Raw genomic sequence first — 10,979 nt, forward strand, 5'->3', positions numbered from 1 at the left:
CTGCAATGCCTCAGAGCCCTGCAGCCCGGTTCCCCTTGCTCCCGTTGGGATGCTGCCTGCAGATGAAGGGCCTCACCCTACTCGGTCGGTCATGGGAGAGGGCACAGCCTCCCCTGTAAAAAAGCATGGGCTTAGACTGGGTTGATCAATCCTGGAATTCAAGGGCAGACAAGGGAAGAAAAAGAACAAACAAAAACCAAACAAACAGATATACAAATGGAAAAACAAAAGGGGAGGTCCCTTGCTTGTCTCCTCTTCCCACCAGCCCCAGGCATCTGCCTGTGGGGTCAAAACGCTCCAGCCAGCATTAACCCCTAATGCCTATTTGCCAAGCCATGCACTCCTCATTTCACTCCCTCAAATCCTTTGACAGCTCAGAGTTTGTAAGGTTAAACTCCTCTTGGTCTGGGTGAGAGACATGGAAAGGTTGTTCCCCCGCTGTTCTGCACAAAAGCCCTTTGCCTTTTGTTTCTCACCTATGCTCCCATTAGTGCTGCAGATCACATGCAGTGCCTGGCCGCTCCAGAAACAAATAAAGAACAAAAAGCCTCATAGGCTAGCTACACAACACCGAGAAACATACTGTGTTTTTTGAAGATTTTTATAAATGAGGCACATTCCTGATTTGATCTATTTATAACATAAGCAAGCAACATAAAGCGAGATACAATGTGAGAACCGGTACCTGCAAGGCAACCCACATCCTTTTTTCTGCATGTCAGAAACATTTCCTGCACCACCTCAATTTTCTATTACTAAAAGCCTGGAGGCAATCAAACACCACAGCTTCCAGCACTCTTCTCACCAACTTTTTCATGAGGTTGTAATAACTGCTGCGTTTTTGGTAGTTCCATAACAGCAGGTGAGCTCTAGACATCCTTTACAGCCATCAAGTAGCCCTATCCCTCTACAACTCCTGAGGCACCAAAATTATACTTTCTGACCTAATGGAGTAGCAGGAATGGTGGGTTTTCCCCAAGTTTCAGGACAGAGTTAAAGAATGGCTTGATTTAGCCTGGATTATTTTTGCAAGATGGGTTTACTTGGTCTTACCTGTTTCTGTGACAGAGCATATGCATCTAATGTGCTTTCCAACCCTAACATAACAGGGCCAAACAGTTTTAAGAACCAGCAATGCTATGGCCTCTATGAGGTTTGGCATAAGGCTTTTTACTGTTTGTTTTAAAAAAGAGCTTTTCTTCAGCCATTAGTCCGTATTTGATATGTTATCATCCACCAGCCATGCACCACCAAAGGGAAACCGTGGTGCTCTCAAGCTATGGCTCCATTCTGCGTTAAACAGCACAAAGAAACTGTTGCCACTTTAACCTTTGAGATACAGAAAAATAAAACCCCTTTAACTTTTGATCTCATGATTCTTGAACAACCAGCAAAGCCAGCTTTAAAAGAAAAAATAAACCTGTATATCCCAGGACACATTAAACTACCAACTGCTAAATGTTCTCATTGCTATTTTGAAATGGGGTGTGGGTGGAGATACCTACTGAAGCTTCCTACTGCTGCAGCTGCCATTGCTGTTCACTGGGGATGTGTTTTCAAAAACCCCAGCTCCTAAGGAGTGAACTTGCATTTCCACCTTTTCTGGGACACATCAAAGACAAACATTCTTGTGCCATTTGTTATTCACGGCACCACTGCAGCAGGATGCCAGCCTGTGACAGCACCCAGACCTGCTGCAGGCACAGCAGCAGCCAGGGGAGAACAACGAGGTGAGCCAAGAGGGGAAGTCATCAAGTGGAATGGCAACTGAGAAATATGTGGGCAGTGGACTGTGTGACACTGATGTGACTAGGCAGGAGCTGACAGTCAACAGGAAGAACCCCAAACACTTTCCATGAAACAGCAGACCGGTGGCTTTTAAGGCACCCTGGTAGTGAAGGCAGAGCAGTACAGGGGAGACTCACACCCCAGCTCTGCAAGCTGCCACACATTTCAGCCAAGCCTTGCAATGAACAATGGACATACATGGCACAGTCAGCATCTGCTCTCCTGCAACTGCTGATAATGACTAGAGGTCCTGCATGTATCACTGGGGCAGTCAGGCACCAGTTAGCAGCAGAGGCTTTCTTTCCTGAGACACTTGCCCATACAACAGGTTGCACCCTGTTAGATGCCCCTTTGCACTCTGGTTTTTGATGGAAGGGTTTGTGGGATTCACCTGGAGCCTCCCACTTTTTTCTTCTAAAACTTGGATTATAGTATAAGCTGATCAACCCTGCTCAAGACCTAGCCAAGTGGACTTTATACAGTCACTTTAATGTTGCTGAAAACGTTACTTGAAGGAGAAACAGGATGTCTCCAGAGTACTGACATTGCATGAATAGAAAACAAGCCCTAGAATAAAGAAGTAGCACAGGGTACAGGAGTACTCAATGGTCTTCTAAGAAATGCTAACGGTGAGCCTGTGCAGTTTATCCACTGTGAGGCTGCTTTTTCAGTGTAGTAGTTGTACCTGATGAAACCAAAGATTTTAATGAGAGTAGAATTGAACTAGCAAGTACCAGGACTTGTTAGCTTTTAGATTGCAAATGTGCCATTAATCCCACAAATATTCCATTTCTGCACCCCTCAAACAGGCTGTATGTTGTGCAGCTGGACATCAGGACCCCAGCACATGAGCGGCAAGAAGCCCTGGCAAGACCTCTGCAGCATGCCATTGACCCATCAGTTCCCTTTTCTGACTGCATCTTCCCTTCCAGGAAACCCTACTTGCCTCCCACAGGCTTTTCCTGGAAGCAGTCTTAATCCTGCCAACCTTTCTGAATACAAGTCCCTTTATTTTATTATTTAAAATAAACCCTATCTCCAGTTGTGCTCAATCACATTTATTCATACCAGTTTTCATTCTTCATGCATATTTCAATCCTGTGAAAGTGTAAAGTTGTTGCTGTTGGTCTTTGGGGTCTTTCCCTCCCTCCCAACCTCTTTTTCTTCCTTTGAAATCACCTTCCTACTTAAAATGCCTGCCAACCCTGCAAGCTGTTTCTCAACCATACCCAATCCTCCTGTCGCCCTGTCGCTTTGTCAGGAGCACTGGACTGTCTTTCGCAGTCAGAGACAGCGACGATAAATGACAGCCTCCATAATCCAGCACAGTGATGCTGTTCGGGGCAAAAGCCACAGGCAGATGTGGAGCCTTCCCACTGAGCACACTGTGGAGGGAAGATGGCACATCACTTGCAGCAGTAAATCCCATCCATGCTCTGGTTGCTTGGCTCCAAGCAGCGTTAAAGCCCCCTTTGCATCCTATAGAGCGCACAGCGCTTCCCAGTCTTCACGAGCCAGCAGGCATTGCTTCTACTTAAAAACACAAAGCAAGGAAAAAAAGAACACCCTTCCCTTCCCCAAAAGAAGGCTGCATGCAGCCCTGCACACTTCCCATTTCAGCAGCTCCAATACTGACAGACAGCTGGATAATGCATTCAGACACTCTGGGGATCACCCCTTTATTCAGGAAAGTTGTCCCCATGTTTTGAACGAGTCAACAGTGAGCAAGTTTTGAGAAGTGGAGATTCAAACCACGCTTCCCACCTCACCCCTACAAAGGGGGTTATGAAGCAGAAGTGCCAGCCAGGAGCATGCTGTGCCTCTTCCCATTAGACCTCACAAGAAGCGCCATGTGCACTACCTTACCCAATTCTTCAGCAGAGAAGTGATGCTGGAGGGAAGCTTATCTATGTGTCCAAGGTCAGGCTTGGCATCTGTGATAGATTCAGCTGTCTAAAGCCCGTTATGTCCAGACTTCGGTTCTAGAGTTAGTCATAAAGCACTGCCTCTAACTTCTAAAGAGCTTGGAAATTTGGGGCTTTTGGTTTTTTTTTTTACCCTACTTTCTAGCTAGAGAACCATTAGAAGAGGCAATGAGGCTGTATTTCTGGAATCAGCTGCAGATCATCCTCCCATTCAGGAGCATGCTTTTGCCATGTCATCACCAGCTCCTATCTGCTCAGGCTGTGCTCATTCTCAATGGCTCTCAGAACCCTCAACATAACAGGACTGGGGTGGTGGGAAAGCAGGACATAACACACAAAAAGTGTCCGGGTTTTGTCCAGTTTTCCGTCTGGTCCTTTCTTGGCTTACTTGGATGTGGTAATTGGTCAACAGCAGATATGCAAGATACCACCACCAGCATCTTTACTGGTAACTACCACAGCATGCCAAGAGTGGGTTTACTGAAAGCTGGTGGAAATACAAGTCCTCAGAGGAGTGACTTGCAAGAAGAGTTAGTTCCAAAGCTCTAGTACTTGCTTTGGCAGGGCAAGGCTGCCAATCTCCTCCAAGCAGCCATGCAACGACATGAGTCACTAACTGCTCAAAGATTCTTCTTTCTTTAGGCTAGAGTAGCACTGTTCTAGTCAGTTATCAACTAAATTGGACAGCAGGTGGTAGGCAAGACTCATACAATGCCTTTTGCTAAGCCTCATCTCTCAGGAGGACAACACACAAGGAGAAGGTGATGCACAACCACTACGTGACCACCAGCAGGGCATGCCTCAGCTCAGATTCAGTCAACAACACCTTTCCCACTGACTGCAGTGATGCCAGTGCTTTATGTCTCAACTTTGATGATTTGAATATTTAAGAGGTCTTGGTGAGTCAGGCAGCTCACGACTAAAGTCCATAGCATTGCTGCAAGCTGAGTGAAAACCCTGAGTTTATGCTAACAGAGGTGTGCATGGATGCAAGAAGTGCCAGGTGCATCTCAAAGCAAAGGGCTCTCGGCTCAGCTTATGGGAGCACAAACTGGCACTGGTGGAGGATTTGGGGCAGAGCTCGTGCTGCTGTAAGTGCAGCCAGGACAACTGGAGGCAACCATTTTCCTGCAATATGCTTCAAAATCACCCATGGTGTCATTACCTTGATAACTTACAAAAATAATTTACAACTCTTCTTTCAGATGCTGTCTAAATCTAGACTACATCTGTCTTCAGAAACATTCTAATTTAAGTTTGCACTTTAGTAAATCATTAAAATAATCTATTTCCTATTTGTCAGCCTCCATGACAAACACTGGTTATCACCAGAACAAAGAGCAGAGAAAAATTCAGCCAGATCTATCCATTGCCAGGTGGGTTGTAAAGGGGGAAGGTGAGACCCATCACAACACCAAGGAACTTGGGTGCAGATCTGCACCTTTCTGCATTGTCATTTAAGACTTGCATCCCTTCATATGCTACCCCTTAGAGCAGGGAAGAAGGAGTAAACAAAATTTGTTCAGCAGGGAAAGCCGTTTTCCCTGAGAAACAAAACAGAATAAAACTTTTCCTCACCTTTGCTTTCCTCATTCATATTTTACCCTCTTACACTTTAATAAAAGTTAAATTCCAAATGTACATAAAAATTATCAGTATACAGCTGAATTACTAAGGACCACATTCACTACAGAGGATGAACAGCACACAAGTCCACAAGAGCAATCAGCCATTGCTTTATATCAGCTAAAGAGGTCACTTATTTTTTTTTTAATCTTGAAATTGATGGGTGATCACTTTAAATATAAAAGTATTAAAATGGGATCAGGCCCTTCAGCTGAAATAAAACAACAAAATCCAAGTATTTTGACTTGTTAGAAAGGCCAAACTTCTTCCAAAACACCCTTAAGTTTAATGTATTTATGTGCAAGACAAGTGGTTAAAAAGAATAGGACTGGCTCCCAGCTATTTTTCCACACAGTAAGACCTGCTGGGCAAACAAGAAAATATCCATTGTTTACCTTGGGGCAGGACCCAGGGCCCTTAACCAGGTTAAGAGCCCAATTGTGTTAATCTTCCCACTAGTCCAACATAACATGCACCATATTTAAACAAAATAACGTCAATCCCCTCTTGGGTAATGGGGCTGGGGGTGGGAAACAAGACAACACCAACCCCTTCTCCCTACACACATACTGTGGTTCAATCTGCCACCTTCTATAAATGCTGCCATTTGTCTTTTCTTTAGATGTATCAGAGGAATATTTCCATATCAGCCCTATTACAATAAAAACGACTGTGTGACAAACAGCTTTGCAAATAGGCCTGCTGCTCCAACAAAGCACAGACGGAACATACCGATTTGCAGAAATACCCCGTGTAGTTCACGAGTGCTACTAGTCGATTTGAAATCCAGCAAATTTAGGCAGTTGTTTTATTTTTCTCTATCATGATACCTACTTCTGTATAAAGAGCTGAAGGAGTAGAGCACACTGCAACAGTTCCCCCAATCCCTTCCTTCTCCTCCCCTCCAATTTACACTGATTACACGTTTCAAAGTCTTAAGAGATTCATTTTTAATGTTCTATTTAAAATGCTGATTATTACTTGTTTCCTTTTCATCTAGGTCAATACTGCATAGATGATAAATACATACTGTTTACCATTTATACTTTTTCATCTTAGTATTGAATATCCTATGGTAAGCTTAAGAAAAGTCAGTTACTGGATAGCACTTACATTCTCCCTCTTTAGCCTATTCCCTATTTTACCTACAATACATAAGCCCTAATGTGTTCTGTTAACGCAGACATCCATTATAACATTCAGATATTAAGTGCAGCAGAAATGAACTGCATCTCAAAACATTCACTGCGCATTTTAAAGTTTGTCTAATTCTATGATGATGCTTCAGCGTATACATTATTCTTTGCAAAACAGTGCCCCAGTGTTAAGACATCACAACATCAGTTTTCTATTCAGTCTTCACCGCGAGATGAAAAGCCACCATTTTCTTTTCGATACATGCAAATTAAATTGTCTCTACAGAAAGTGTAAACCACAGAGAAGTATGCATTTCAGTGATGATACTGTCACCTGGCATTAAAAATAAGTATTAATTTGTAAATGAATCCCCTCAGTCATGTTCAAATGAAGTAATTAAGCATTTAATGGACCAACAAAACCAGCACAAGTATTAGTTTAATTATTTCCAAGGTACCTCACAACCATATAAAATTCCCCTCACACGGATGATCTTCTGCATCAGTTTTCAACAGATTCAAGCTTACTTAAGTCTTGCACAAACCCTAACATTTATACTGTTTCAAATTTAGCAAAACATAAATAGCTGTTCACACATATCTGGGATTATTAGACTTGATTTCAGATTCTAGAGCCTTAAAACAAAATAAAGGTCTTGCAAGTATCCTCCTTACAAAATGTTACAAATTCTTTGATAACCATGCAGTATTTAAAAAAGCTCAAATTAATTTTTGTAGCAAGAGCATTTAAGAATGCCGTATCTCATTAAAACAATGTTTTTAAACAACGCTTACATTTAACTTAAACAATGCACTAGGTTTTCTGTAATTATCTAGTAATTCCAACTATTCAGTAATACAGATGACTTAAAGTGCAGCTTAGGAACAAGAAGACTTGCATTTTCCAGCAACCTCTGAAACTCTGGTGAAGTTAATTCACTGCACTGACAGGAAAAGAAGCCTTAAAAACAGTCAGGCAAAGTAGTTTAGCAGCTTTACACGGGGCTTTTCGTTTGCTTAAGGGTTTAACAATTTCTACAGGCACTATATCACAAATAATCTTTCAAATTTTGAATAGCCATGCTGCGCTGGGAACCAGAGCCACAGGAGTCATTGCGGCTCTCTAGCAATGCACAAAAATCCCGACAAACTGGGTGGCACTGAAAGATACATTCATTACCTTTGTTTTCCTGTCCTTAAAAAGGTCAAGTGAGATGCTAATTGCCAGACAATCACTTGGTTTCAGAAATTTTTATCAGACAAAAGGCTTACAGTTAGCACTGCATTGTGCCCCACCCAGCTGGCTGAGACTTGTCATCTTCTCACTCCATTAGGCTGTAGGGCTGTACTACAATTTTCTAATTGAGCATCCCCTCTGATACATGTCTCTGCCTTGAAAACACACTCCTTCCTTTCTCTCCCCAAATAATCCATCGGCAGGTCAGACACGAAAAGGAAAAACCCCATGAATAAAATAAAGAACAGGATAGTACTAACCTTTTCCTGTAATAAGCTCTCCCATCTCTCCCTCCCTTGCTGGTTTCCAAAACTATTAAACCTATTCTTTAAAAATGAAGAATTACCAGAAGAGACAAACAAAATCATTCTCCAAAGCATCCACCCACTCCCACCCGCAAAACAGGGAAGCCTATATTGGTCAATTGTTCCTAAAAATATTTCGAGGACAAGGATTTTTCCCACAGACATCCCCCGCATTAACCTCAATCCATCTGCATATGACATACTAAACATAATGGTTAAAATAAGATGAACATTATTGTGTCCTCTCCTTGAACCATGCAGATGTATTGACACTACAAGACAATGCACAGTATGTGAAAATGTTAAAAACTTTATTACTTATGAAATCCAAGTTATAATATTTTCATTAAACAAATTAACTTAAACCACCTAATTTACAGAAATAGTAAATGACAAGTTTCTCATAAACAATGTCACATTTACTTAACACTATTTATGTAACTGATTTAAGGCAGCTGTAGATTACAGTAAATCCCAAGTACACACTATCAGAAAGTACTGTAGACACTGAAGTACAGAAAATATTTTTTGCTTTCAAAACAACTTTAAGGAATATCATGTTCTCCAAGGTCTATACACTCAGTTTAACCAAAAAGAACTTCTAGCCCTGGTCTCTATTCTAAAATACAAGCTTAAAACTAGCCAGCAACAATATTATCACAAGTCAAAATACAGCATTGTTTAGCCTGATATACTAAAGAAAAAATAATCGGGTAGGACGTAGTTTTTACAAGAAGGCCCAATTCCCTCCCTTCCCCCATTTCTAAAATTGATCTTATGAGCATCCATTATTTACCGCTTCCAGAGCGCCCTTCTAAAATCCATTCTCTATCTCCAGATAGCCATCATGCATCTATGCAGTACAAAAGAGTCTGAAGAACTGTGGACTTGTTTTCGAGGTAAAATGCAGGCATGTTAAGAAAAATCATTACTTTGTACACTAATATTTCCCAGCATATATTTGACAGAATCCTATTAACCCACAATTACTTAACCTGTGGTGAAATGCGGCCAACTCTTCCCTTCTAAACAGGCATTTAATATGCAGATGATTCATGATGCCAGTAAGACAGTTTATATTTTTATTACATAAAAAACATTATTTTCACATTAAGTTTTATTTGTTAGCATACCATGCTTTGTGGGTTTCATCTATTAATTGACTGTTGAGTGGTACTAATGAAATCCTTGGGGTACCTACCTTCCGACATTTCAACGGCTCAAGAAAGGCCGTAACAGTGCCACAAATTAATTGTAATGTATCTCATTCCTTCACAGGGAATAGCTGCTGGTAACATCAGCACTGGACATACAGGCAAATTCTTTCCTAGTTACCTTTTTTTTGTGGGGGAGTATGAAAAGCAGAGCCTTTCAGATACTACCCATGATGCCTCCCAACCAAGACCATCTGCAATATGCTATGTTGACCGTTTGTCACAATCAACCCACCTATTTAAAGAGGGGAGAAGAATCCATTAATCTACCACAATCCATAAACACAAAAAAAAAAATTCATAGGAACACCTCCTGTACTTACACTGAACTGCATGCAGAAAGGTAGCTGTTCAGTACCAACCATGTTGAAGACCTGCAAGACCCAGGTATTTGCAAAAGTGTTATTTGTTGGCTTTCTGACTTTCAACCATAAAACATACCCTCGTTCCCCATGAGTACCTACAATTTTGCTAATGATACTCTGATTTTAAATACAGTTTGAGAGAGATAGGATGAGGAGACACACTCTTGGTATTTTAATCTCTTGACACAATGCAGGGATGTTTAAGAAACATACGAATTGCATGCTCCTGAGTAACTATCTCCTTCCTGCTAAAGCTGCAAGAAAAAAGAAAAAGAAAAAAGAAGGGAAGCCTTCATGCCATACATTTCACACCTTCAGGAGGCAATAACCCTGCTTGGTTAGGACATGCAACGCAATGTTTGAAATCAAGGTCTCCTCAAACACTTTTTCCTCTTCTCCCTTCAAGTAGGTCACCCCTCCCAGTGATTTTGTGTAACTGGTGTAGTTTGTCAGAAAACAGTAAGAACCCACCCTGCTGCATGAAGCATGTCAATTAACACCCTTGCCATGAAGAGAGCTAGACCTCTACTGCAGAACAGGGCTCCATGCAAGGGAGCACCACTGGCAATCACTGTTTTAAGACTTCTTCCAGGTTGTAGCAACCTGGATTTCTCAAAACCGCTTCAGTAGAAGCAGCCCAGCAAAGGCATTTTCTGATAGGTCCCTGCTAATGACTGCATGGAGCCACAGCGTGGTCACCAAACCACGACTGCACGAGGGAAGCTGCACTCTCTTCATCTCCAGCACATCCTCTTTAGCTGTCATCCCCACGGGGTTACAGTGGGGTGGGCTATGTTCATGTGGAAGTCAGACTGCTCACTCCCCTTGCACAGTCCCCCACAAGAGATGGGTAGACTCTGGGGCGCTCCCACAGAGGGGACAGCACCCACCTTGCTTTCTGGAACCTTCCTAAGCTCACCAGGGCGGCATTGCCTGCATCCCAAAACCTGCCCCTGTGAATGCATGCTTCCAGAAAGCGGCTGCTCTTCCCCAACACGCTGACAGTTGGAACAGATTGTTGGTTTGGTTTTTTGTTTTTTTTGTGTGTCTCCACCATATACTGCATTTAAAAAAAATAAATAAAAAAAGGTGCTTTTTTGGATCCTCATTAGGTAAATAGTAGCTAAAATGTGACGCCTGCAGAAGTTTAGAAGGCTTTTAACTCAAACCCCACCCGAACCACACACCCCAGCGGCTGAGATACTGCAAAACCTTCTCTCCGCATACCTCCGCTGGGATCCGAGCCCTCGCTGCCCTCCGCCGCCCAGCCCGACCAGGCTACGCCCGGTGCCGCCGGCAGACCGAAGCAGGAGCCAGTCACATTCGCTGGAGCGCAGCCGCCGGGAGCTCGGTTTTCCTGGTGCCGCTTCCCATTTTAAGGAG

At 42.6% G+C, this 10,979-nt stretch overlaps 1 long non-coding RNA gene across 1 annotated transcript; it reads right to left on the bottom strand.

The window, feature by feature from the left end:
* Positions 1-9,152: 9,152 nt before the first annotated feature.
* Positions 9,153-9,666, bottom strand: LOC130601320 (uncharacterized). The gene is made up of 2 exons (XR_008972641.1): positions 9,555-9,666; positions 9,153-9,236 (listed from the first exon to the last, which is right to left on the bottom strand). It is a non-coding gene; the product is annotated as an uncharacterized LOC130601320 (long non-coding RNA).
* Positions 9,667-10,979: the final 1,313 nt, after the last annotated feature.

Source organism: Pezoporus wallicus, unplaced genomic scaffold (assembly GCF_028554395.1).
Source record: "Pezoporus wallicus isolate ANWC-B61680 ecotype Strahan unplaced genomic scaffold, APGP_CSIRO_Pwel_v1 contig_6651, whole genome shotgun sequence".
Taxonomy (NCBI): Eukaryota; Metazoa; Chordata; class Aves; order Psittaciformes; family Psittacidae; genus Pezoporus; species Pezoporus wallicus.